The sequence below is a fragment of the Dipodomys merriami genome, unplaced genomic scaffold (genome assembly GCF_024711535.1).
Source record: "Dipodomys merriami isolate MVZ:Mamm:240054 unplaced genomic scaffold, mDipMer1.0.p SCAF_100, whole genome shotgun sequence".
Classification (NCBI taxonomy): domain Eukaryota; kingdom Metazoa; phylum Chordata; class Mammalia; order Rodentia; family Heteromyidae; genus Dipodomys; species Dipodomys merriami.
The window spans coordinates 2,496,118-2,508,434 of record NW_027202272.1 but is presented as its reverse complement, the minus strand read 5'-3'; the positions used below and the strand labels follow the sequence as shown (position 1 = coordinate 2,508,434).

The following is a 12,317-nucleotide window of genomic DNA, read 5'->3' as shown; positions in this document are numbered from 1 at the left end:
CCAGTTGTGGGGCCTGAACTGTGGGTCTGGGCGCTGTCCCTCAGCTCTTCAGCTCAAGGCTAGCGCTCTACCACTTGAGCCACAGCGCCACTTCTGGCTTTTTTTCTTTTTGCTTATGTGGTGCTGGGGAATCGAACCCAGGGCATCATGCATGCAAGGCAAGCGCTCTACCACTGAGCCACCTTCCCAGCCCTAGAAAACAATTTTTTAAAAAGGTAAAAATTAAGAATTAAAAAAATTTTAGAAAAAAAATTTTTATTAAAATGTACCCCCAAAAAAGAAAAAAAAGTTCTTTAATTTTATTGGAGGGGTGTGAAGATCCTTTATCTCCCTTGTGTCCATAACCAGCCACTTGTTGGAGTCTCTGGTCTGCTTGTGGTGTTTGATTTTCCTGTGGCTTGGTTGGTTTCTTAAGTCAGTTTGAGTAGGCAGAAAAATGCTCTGCTTTACCCAGATTTTGTGATCCTCCTCCCAGGCTAGTTCAATGGGAGGGAGATCTGCTTTGAGTATCACAAAAGAGGGAGATGTCTCTTTCCTCAAGTTTGGAGATGCTGTGATGATTCTAAATTCTGGGTGGTGTTGAGGCCTTTCAGCCATCAGTAGCTTTTCCCTGAGGGGTTAGTGAGAGACTCACAAAGCCCAGCCTGGAGCCATTCTCAGGGTTCCTGTTTACTGAATTTCAATTGATTGTCAAGGCTCCTAAAGGGAGGGGCAGCCTCTGGCTCTGTTTACCAAGTGAAGAAAGCCACTCCTGGAATTGGCATCCAGAGCTGGGTGACTTTTCCCTGGGTGGAGCTGAGTCTGGCCGGTCAGTTTAGGTTCTTGTGACCTGCTAAATGACGCTAGTTTTCTTCCAAGACCTGAGTTGGAGCTAGCAGCTCAGCCTGGCCTGTGTCAGTATCAAAGATGGAGATCTCTGGTAGTGGGGGGGGGGTGGCCTTTCCTCCTCTGCTCCCTGAGAAGGAGTGAGGATTTAAGGCTTCTACCCACGTGGAGTCTTGGTTCCTGTGTTGTCTCTGGTCTGTGAACTGCAGGATGAAATGTTTGCTCCTTGTCGCTTCTTGCTGATATTGAGTAGAATCTGCTCGCCTGCCGCATCTGACTCCTTTGTCCTGGACTCTCTGTGTTGCAGGTATGGCAGCTATGGCCATTTTCACCACCACTGCAGCCACAGTAGCATCTGCTGGCAAGTGTTTAGATCTATCTCCTTGCCTGGATTTTCCCTCTCTGTCCTGTGATGGCACACTTGGTGTGATTCTCTGGCTTAGGACTGTTCACTGGAACACTAAAACTGCTTTGTATAAGAGAGCTTGTTTAGCCTCCAGCTTCTCCTCTGCCATCTTCCCGGAACTCCCTTCCAAATTAAACTTTTTCAATCACTCTGTAATGCAGTATGGAGAGTACTCAAAAGACTAAACATAAATCTCCCCTATGACTCATTAATTCCCCTCCTGGGCAGTAATCCAATAAATAACAAACAAGCTCACATTAAAGCTACCACATAACCATGTTCAGGGCCCAGGGAAAGAGTTCAAGGAATGGGAAAAATGTTAACCCTGTTGGTATTTGTTTCCGCAAATATGAACCTTTTCACATCAGATACCACATCATTCTATTGGCAGTAGTTAGTTTAGGACTTAAATGTAGCAGGTGATAAAAGGGCTTTTTGTTGAATGTTAGGAAAAGATATAGGCAGTCCAAGAGAAGGGGGATTTTTTGTTGTTGTTGTTGGTCTTTAACTATGGGAGTGGGACCTGTTCCTAAGCTCTTCAACTGAAGGTCAGTTCTCCACCTCTTGAGCCACAGTGCCACTTCTGGTTTTCTGGTGGTTCAATGAGATAACAGTCTCAGGTGCCCCAGCTGTCTTTGAACAGCAGTCCTCAGATCTCAGCTTCCGGAGGAGCTAGGATTACAGCTGTGAGCGTCTGGCACCAGGCTAAGAAATGGGGGATTTTTATATAAAAAGTGAATCCACCTCTTCTCCTGTGTCTAAAGGTCAGATATCAGTATTAGAACACGTCACCCTCAATTCATTTCATCATACATTTGTAAATTTTCTCTTTTCCTTCATGTGGGAATACTTCAGTAAATATCAACTCAGATGTGGGACTGGATCAATTGTATGGGAATTGCTAGCAAATAAATTAAGAACTACTAAATAAAATCAAATGAGCCCCTCATTTGAAAAAATTATTTTTTTCTCTTTTTATTACAAGTCTGTGCTTGATTACTTCGTAACGTGATATTGAACCTCCTAACAGAGTGATGACATTTTCTTTCTCTTCAGTAATTGGCCTTCTCCCACATGTGGTCAAATATTTAAGAATCCAAAGATTTCCATTGATAATTCATTAAGCTGTCCTCTAAGAAAATGTGCATTTCTGGAATTTGGTCTGCTGTCTTATTCTTACATGCACAGGCTTTCTATGATTTATTTGTTCTACAAGGAATTCTATTTTCCAATCTTTGTGTGACAAATTTAATCTCTCTAATCAGTATTTCTGACCCTCTCTCTAGAGTCTCATTTCAGTCTGACTCATAAAAATATGTTTTTATCAGTTAAATGGCTCTCATCTTCTGTTATTTGCCTGACTTCATGTAGGCTGTGATAGCAGCTCTGACTGGCTGTGCTTACTGGAGTATATTTTTTAGAGGTCTAGGATTACTATTCAAGGTAGTAGCTTCACTGGGTCCCAATGATTCCCTGGCCTATACTCAATAGGTTTTTCTCCTAAAGAAACAAAAACAGCTGACGAAATTCCTGTTTTCATTGTTTCAAAATGAGCCAATCTGGCATCCTTGCAAAACCATGAATAATCCTCTCTAACAATGGTCTATCAAGATGGCTTTTCAAAGTTGACTGTGAAAAATGTTCATTTTCAAGTCACTACCATAAAACAGGTCACATCTCTGGGAGCAGAAGTTTGGAAGGAAGGATTACCTTCCTTTTTTCTCTTAGGATAGATCAAATCATAATATTCTTCAGTTGTGGTCAGCGTGGAGCACATTTTCCCAAGAATATACTGTATTGTAAAAGAGGTCCAACTATCAAAATAAAGGAGGAAATACTTATCTAGAGTCTGATTTATCTTGCTTATATTTGTTGTTATTTTCATTATTTCAAACACATGGATAATTTGTACTTGGGATTAGACAGATTTATCTTGCTTATATCTGTTGTTTTTTTCATTACTTCAAACACATGGATAATTTATACTTGGGATTAGACAAGTGACAATGGATTAATGTAATAAACATTCATTACTTTCATATATCCAATATAATACACTTAACACCTTATGGAAAATTAAATCCAACTATTGAAACAATGTGAGAAATATAAAATAAGCCTCAATATGTATTATCTGGCACACATACACCATCATGTACTCAGAAATTCAGTCTCTCTACAAATATTTATTTGGCACAAAATAAAAATTTAATGAATATGTTCTATAAGCATCATATGAAATACTGTATATAATTTTATGGATGTATATAATTTTATGGATGTCTCCTAGACAGGAATTTAACATGCATGTAGTAATCAAATTTCCACAATTTAAGCTAGACAAGAGGAGTCATACCCTCATACACTGCCTGGAGAATGTGTGGTGTGAATTTTACCACAGTGTTGAGCCTTTTCACCTAATACCAAGAGTCATATGCAATAATTTATTATTTGATGTTATGATGAGTGCTAAGTGTAGAATAAACTGAATAATTAAATTAATTCACAAAAATGAAATGATGATTTATTATTGAAATAATGATATGATTGTTTAAATTCTAATGCTTCTCAATTTTACAATTCATGAAATATATTATTAAAATTAGTTTCACTTTCTTCTTTTCTATATCTACTAAAATTAAAATTATATGTTAAACATTCAATATTAAATCAGTAATAATAACATTATTAAAATAATATATTATTAAACTGTGATTTGAATTATAGTTCTAACAAATTGTGATGTAAAAAATACTATTATGGGTAATATTTTTTAAACTTACCAGCTTATTTGCTTCCTGTGTCATTTGTTATTCTTGGTCCAATTCATCTCTTCACCTTAATTGTTTATTTTTCTATTTTATCTCTATTGTTTTACTGAGTTTGCATTTTGTTTTCCCTGTTTAGTGACTGACATGAAGGTGAAAAGGTGTATGCTAGTTTATCACTTCCTATGTTACAGTGAAACCACTGTACTCCACAGCTGTTCTACTTTTCTCTGTATAGTACAATATTTTCCCCACTCTCATCTCCTGTATTGCTGCTCTCATGTATTTTATTTTTATTTAAATTTTATTATCAAGTTAATGTACAGAGGGGTTAGATTTACATAAGTAAGTTAGTGAATTCATTTTTTTCTAACTTGTTACCACTTCCCCCATGTTACTCCCTCTTCCTTCCTAACATCCCCCAAGATTATTTCCAAAATATTGTGAGTATCTCGTTTGCATAGGTTCCCCCTTTGTCCTTTGTCTCACTATTTTGTTTATTCACCTTTCCCTTTCCTAGTTCAGATCAACATATTTACAATAACCAGGGTATCAAAATCAAATACAGTGACTACAGGGGATAAACATTGGTGGGGAAAACACAAAAGATAAAAAGAAATCACATACTACATTAAGAACAACAACAAAAACATGTCTTTGAGTTCATTTCAGTTGGAATCACCTTATAAGATCATATGTAGGGCTGGGAAGGTGGCTCAGTGGTAAGAATGCTTGCCTTGCATGCATGAGGCCCTGGGTTCGATTCCTCAGCACCACATAAGCAGAAAAAGGCCGGAAGTGGCACTGTGTCTCAAGTGGTAGAACGCTAACCTTGAGCTGAAGAGCTCAGGGACGGTGCCCAGACCCAGAGTTCAGGCCCCACGACCGACCAAAAAAAAAAAAAGATCATATGTAAGTAGATAGTGAGCTATTCTGCTCATCTACTAAGATTATCCTTGATGTACACAATAATGCTTCCCTATTACCCACTAATACCACTTCTGGGCATTTACCCACGTGACAACAAACAAGGCCACACTAAAGCTACCAGCACAATTGTGTTTATCACAGTATTATTTACCATAGCTAAGATATGATATCAACCCAGATGCACCTCAGTAGATGAATGAAGAAAATGTCACTCTCTCATACACACACACTTACACATGCATGTGGAATACTATGCTTCCATCAGAAAGAATGATACCACCTCATTTGTAAGGAAATGGAAGATCTTGGAAAAAATATTAAGTGAAGTAAGCCAGACTTAAAGAAACATAGGTCTCAGGTTTTCCCTTATTTGTAATAATTAGTTTATATCAAGAATAATCTCATGTATTTTAATTTGACATTTTGTTCTATGTTGAGCATAGAACATTATTGCTATATTGTTTGATATTATTTCTGCAAACAGGCAGGTATATTTAAAGAATTACATTAATCTCATCCATTACTGAAGGAAGAACAACTTTAAAGAGCAAACCCTACTCGGAAGAACAACTCCTATTTATTTAGCTTCATTCGGAAGAACAACTCCTACTTACTTAGCTTCATTCCTTTGTAAGGCCACTGTAGTCCCCTGTAACCTCATCTTGTACATTACAACTCTGTACTTGGTTATCCTTCATATCTACTATCTTCTACATTGTGATCTAAATGCCCTAGTGATTCCAGTTTGCTTTACTTTAAAAAAAATTCTCTCTTAATGTTTGAGGTTGGTGTGTTTGCGTGTGTGTAGTATTACAAAGATCAGAAGACAAAATTTTGGTTCATTTAGATTACATCTTTCTGGTCATTGTAAGTTGTGGCTAATGGGAGAAGTATCTTGCTATTTTAAGGATGAAACAGAACATGTATTTGTGCATGTACCAGAGTTGCTTTAATTGTGTGAATTTGAACACTTAACTTCGAAGTATATCTTGGCTGCTGTTGTGAATAATGTGAATAACAATGAACTACAAATATATTTACGAGTTACCCAGAGAGAAACAATCACATGATTGGTGAGTCAGATGATATTTCAACTTTGCATTTTTTTAGAAAATGCATACTAATTTCTACAACTAGAATACGAGTCTGTATTTTGACCAAGAGTGTATAGAATTTTCTTTTCTCCATACTCTCACCAACATTATTACCTTTTGAGTTTTATGAAAGTGCATGTTTCTAATAGGTGAAGTAACCCAGACTGGCTTTAGACTCAATTCCTCTTAGTCCAACCTCCTAAATGCTTGGAATTACAAACCTTTACCACCACACCTGGTTCTTTTGGGGTTTTTTGTAAGAGTTATAATAGTTATGAAGTAGTATCATAGTAATTTTGAATTGCATTTCTCTAATGACTTCTGTTCACTAAGCCAGCATAGAAATGGTATTAAACGCAACTTTGTAAACCCACTGTGATTTTCAGGGCTTTTTGGAAAACAGGCCTATTCAGAACTTTTGTCCATTTTTATTCATGTTACTTGTTAATCTCATCTTTAAGCTCTCTATACAAAATCAATAATTAATTCAAGGTAGTAGAAAGGAAAAAATTAAGCAACTCCTAACATTTTAAAATTTTCAATATCATGATATTGCTTAGATCACTTGAGACTATAAAACTCAATTTAGTTTGACCTTTTACAAGGCTATATTTATTTTATTTTATGTTTATTGCTCTTTCCAAAGCCTGCATGTCTGATTTCTCTTGGTTTCCTTCAGTTTCAAGTAGTTCAGATTTCAAACTGAAGAATAAATGGAAGGAAGCAAACAAAAAAACACTGTTCCTCTCATCCGATGATGCCTCTTCAAGCATGAGGTAAGTTCATCCTTCTAAGTCCCTATGATAGGGTATCAAAAGGAGAATTCATTCTTCTAGGTCTCCCTATCTTTGCAATGTAACTTAAATGATGTAAAACACAATATACTGCTCAGATAAGTTTACGTTTTATCAGTTTTGCACATTTTCATATGCGCTTCAGCTCAGTGCACAACATTTCTTCATTATTCTGTCCCTGATATTTTTACAATATCAAGACAAGATAACCAGTTTGAATTACAGCATGAGAAGTTATCCACCTGGCTTCCTTGAAAGCAGATCACAGTCAATTGATAACATTAGTTCTGGTTTCTCTCTACATGTAATGGTTTCTGTAATACATATGGAATTATATTTAGTATTAAAAATTGCTGACCAAACTCAAAGCTTATTCATAGAAACTTAATTATTTCACCAGTGTCATACCTCTTAATTCTTAAGATAATATTTGCTGTAATGCTAATGTTATTACCATTATAATGTTGGGAAAAATTTTAATTAAAGGCACTAAGTGCACGGTCCAAAGTCACACAATGAGGAAGGAAATCAGTCAAAGTTTCCAAAAGTCTTTCAGCAATACAAAAAAGGTAGGTAAAATCTCTCCATTCTCTTACACACTCAATTCAATATACATATTGTCCAAGAAATAATACCATAGCAATTGTTGCCAAGGGTGTTTGTTTTCTGCCACATTTTGTCTTCAACACAGACTGTGTTGGTGACATTGGGTTATCATGCACAGAGATGAGCTTATAAATTGAGGTCCAAAGAGAGCCAAATTTCTTCTGTTCCACATTTCCAGTTTCCTTTTTAAAAAGTAGTAAAATTTTTAAATATCATCACGTACTGTCTTTTAAGAATCCAAAAAGGAAATAAATTCACATATAATCACTCCAAAATGCTTTAAATGTAGATGATAAAACAAACACTCATGAAGTAAATTTTCTTCTACATTTAATATGTTTCTGAAAGCCTTGTGCTGGTTGGTCACCCTTGTAATCCTGACTACTCAGGATATGTACTCAGAAGGCTGAGTTCTGTGGATAACATTTGGAAACCAATCAGAGCAAAAAATCATGACATTATTTTTCAAAAATTTTAATGAACTAGAAAAGAGCATGAATGGAGATGTAGCTAATATACTAGCTCACCAAACTAGAGGGGAAAGGCCTAGCAAGACCTTAAAGCCCTAAGTTCAAACTCTGAGCACGCCAACATGCAGGCACACACACATACACACACACTCACACACTTATTCACGTCAGTGTTTTGCATTAATTTCTTAGTTAATGATATTATATGGGTATAATAGGGGAAATAAACTTTTCCATCTCGGAACATTTTTATATGTATTTTATTGTTAAAATACCATACAGAGGGGTTTCAGTTACATGAGCAAGGTAATGAGTCCATTTCCTCTCAGGCATTGTTACCTCCTCCTTTGTTTTTTCCCCCACCATCCCTTCCTCACACCTCTACAAGTACACTCCCCTTCATCCCCCCCAACCCCACCTAAATTGTAAAGTTCAACTTTCAACATAGTGTCTTGTGCATCTCATTGTCACAATGGGTCGACCAGTATTCCTAGTTAACCATTTTGTTTCTTCTTTCCCCTCCCCAATTAGCTAAGTGTATATACAAGATTCAGGTGCACCAAAATCAAATACAGTGAAAACAGAGGTTATACTGTGGGCGAGGAACATATAAAGAAACAATAAAATACATCGTACATTATAAATACGTTTGAAATAATAGCAAGCAAGAAAAAAACCCACTTGTGTACTTACTTTGGGGGTCATTTCATTTAACATCATCTTATATGGTCATGTGCCCATAGCTTTTGACCTTTTCTGCTTATCTCAGACATATATTATTTATTGCAAATAAGGGAAACCATGGGACCTATGTTTCTTTGGACTTGGCTTACTTCACTAATATAATTTTTTCCAAGCCTTTCCATTTCCTAACAAATTGGGCAATGTCATTCTTTCAGATGGAGGTATAGAATTCCTATTCTCACACACACACACACACACACACACACACACACACACACACACACACACACACACACACACAATGGAAATCAATCAATCAATCTATCTATCTATTTATCTATCTATAACATTTTCTTGATCCATTCATGTACTGAGAGGCATCAATGTTGGTTCCATATTTTGGCTATGGTAAATAATGCTGCAATAAATATAGTAGTGCTAGTAGTTTTAGTATGGTCTTGTTTGTGATCATTTGGGTAAATGCCCAGAAGAAGTATTTGTTGGGTCATAGGGGAGCGCTATGTGGAATCTTTTGAGGAACCTTCATACTCCTTTCCGAAGTAGCTGAACAAGTTTACACTCCCACCCAAGAATGCAGTATGGTTCGAATGCAGTAGGGTTCCTTTCTGGCCACATCCACTCCATCGTCTGTTGTAAAAATATGGAACACTTCATGAATTTGCTTGTCATCTTTGCACAGGGGCCATGGTACTCTTCTCTGTATCATTTCAATTTTAGTGTATGTGCTGCCGAATTGAGCACAGAACATTTTTTATATATAAAGTGTAATTGATTTTCTTAAACTAAACAATTCAACAAAAAGTAAGTTCTAAAGAATTGTTGTGAAATTTTAAAACCATGTGTTTCTTATATAAGCACACATTTATGAATAAAGTCAAGATTGGCATGTCAAAAACAATATAATTCCAGATATTTGTTGTTCAAGAGATGTGTAAGAGGAGGAATTCAATTATTCTATACAAGGCACCTCTCATAATGAACATTGAAGCAAGTGTTAAGGTTTGTTAAAAGTTTTAATGTTTTAAATATTTTTAATTTTGGGAATTTGCTTATATATATGCCAAAATTAAGACTGTATGACAGGTCATAAAACTTTTCCATAAAGTATTTAAGATTTATTGTAGCAGCATATACTACTAAGTGTGTACATTTCAGAGTTTATAGAAATTTTACTAATGATAATTTGCAAATTCTTTGTGTAAAGAAGCAGAGTGAAGAGTTAAGACTTTGTTAATTCCACAGTTTCTGTTAAAACTTTAGGGCTTCCTTACATTATAGGTTAGCGAGGAACAAATGATGATATAAGCCATATACAGATGAGATGAGCCATAAATAATAATCTTAGTGGGAAACTTTAAAGACTACTCATAGCCTATAAAACTCTTATTGAACATCATAATCTTAGGCAGTTTTAAATGTACAGGATTATGAAAAAATAGTAAAACCTAATATGTAGTATACTTCAAATACTGGAAACACTGGTAATTGTTTCATTTTTCATTTTATTAATCATTAATATTTAATTATTGGTTTTGTTTATTGTAGCATTGTTTTCCTTGTTGTAATATAATACAACTTTTTGTAAGTCGTCATTAGGAGGTACTTTGAGAATGTTACTGGGATGGCCACACCATGTTTTATAGGTGCATATGAATTTACAAAGAGCAAAATTAAGAACAAAATACTCATTAAAATTTTTCTCAAGTAGAGTCTGAACCAGGAGTGTTAAGTGTCCACAGCTAAAATCTTAGCCCTAGGCTGAAGCAGCCGTCTTACAGAGTTGAGGACACAAAAGTTTTTGTTGGTCGTGGGGCTTGAAATCTTGGGCCTGGGTGCTTTCCCTTAGCTCTTTAGCTCAAGGCTAGTGCTACCACTTGAGCCACAGGACCACCTTTGTCTTTTTGTACTGATGTGGTACTGAGGAATCAAACCCAGGGCCTCATTCATTCTAGGCACGCACTCTACCACTGAAAACCCTTCGCAGTTCCTGAGAAAGTGTATTTTAAAAAGTCATCTAAACAACATTTGCTTTCTGCTTTGGCTTATATAATGATATACATGAATATCTTTTTATATTTTTGTGAATTGTCATACTTCTAAATTTATATTAATTTCAGCCACTTTATCCTTTTCAAAGTCATGAAATATCTCTAAGAATTTGTTTCTGTAAAGACTGTTTTTGCATTTATAATTTCTTCTGAGTCACTTTTATTTTTTTCAAAATCACTTTATATTTTATATTGACGGGTTTTCACACATCAAATGCCTTCAAATGTATATATGTATTAAGGTTTGTATCCTGTCAATAAATGTGTAGAACACAATTATACCACTGACAAAAGATGATTTGCACTTCATTTATGTGCTTTTGGACTTGGAGAGTGATTTTAGGTGTGTCAACACAAGTAGAATCAGCATGAAACAAGCCAGCATTTCTTCATTTAAGATATAAGGAAAGGATACAGGTTGATCCATTGTAACAATAGGATGTACAAGACACTCTATCAGAGGGGGATGGAGGGAGGAGTTGAGGTGGTGTAAAGGGAAGGGATGGTAGAGGAAAAACAGGAGGAGTTAACAATGCTCAATAAGAAATGTTCTCATTTCCTTACTTGTGTAACTGTAACCCCTCTGTACAGTATCTTTACAATAAAAGTATATATTAAAAAGATACAAGGAAAATTTCTGTACTTATGGGAAGTTATATTTGTCATTCAATATCAGCAAGGTATTGTTTTTAGGATGACAGGCATATTAAAATTTTGGATACTCAAATTCTCTACAAAAATAAATATATTATTTACATTAGAAACTGCCCACAATCTAGTGCAGTGTAATTGCTATGAGAAATTTTACCGCATTCTAGGTTTGTAATGGAAAGTAAATGTATATGCAATATCAACAGATATGAATTTTTTCAGATAATTTTTGTCTGCATTTTGTGGATGGAATTGGGAAAGCAATTTTAAAAAGCACAAATTTCATCACCAAGAGCTGTCAGCAAACCGTAACAAGTTTCTAATACATCAAAATTGAATGGTTTGGAACTCCAAGAAGTACTTGAATTGACACATTATCAGAAAGTGTAACCAGGCAAGCACTTTTGTTTTTAAATTTTTTGGGGGGGTCCGGTCGTGGGCCTGAACTTTGGGCCTGGGAGCTGTCCCTCAGCTCTTCAGCTCAAGGTTAGCACTCTACCACTTGAGCCACAGAGCCACTTCTGGTTTTTTTTCCTGCTTATGTGGTGTTGAGGCATCGAACCCAGGGCCTCATGCATGCAAGGCAATCGCTCTACCACTAAGCCACATTCCCAGCCCCTAGGCAAGCACTTTTAAGAAATGCAGCTACTAGATTTCTCATTGAGTGCTTTCATAACACTTTGTGAAATACAAGTCAGAACCTCATTGGAGACTAGACAGTTTTCCCTCACCTTTCTGTCAAGCTCAGTTATTATCAATCAACATATAGCTAATCTTGAATAATCCTCTAATAAGAAAATGTTGATGGAGTGTTTATATGCAGAAAAGCTCGGAACGCTAACTTTTTCCAATTGGCCTGAATGGTTGACCCCCACCCTATTATCCCAAGTCCATACGGACTCCAGGCATAATTCCAGGTATGTGTGAACTCCTTTGATGTGCAGGTAGGGCAATCCACCTAGGCCCAGTTGTAAACATCCCATCTCAGACCCAACTGAAAGTCCTCCATCTTTCTTGACC

The 12,317-nt window shown here is 36.1% G+C and overlaps 1 non-coding gene across 1 annotated transcript; it reads right to left on the bottom strand.

Moving 5' to 3' along the window:
- Positions 1-9,232: 9,232 nt before the first annotated feature.
- Positions 9,233-9,339, bottom strand: LOC138806912 (U6 spliceosomal RNA). Its single transcript, XR_011366003.1, has one exon. It is a non-coding gene; the product is annotated as a U6 spliceosomal RNA (small nuclear RNA).
- Between the last annotated feature and the right edge of the window lie 2,978 nt (positions 9,340-12,317).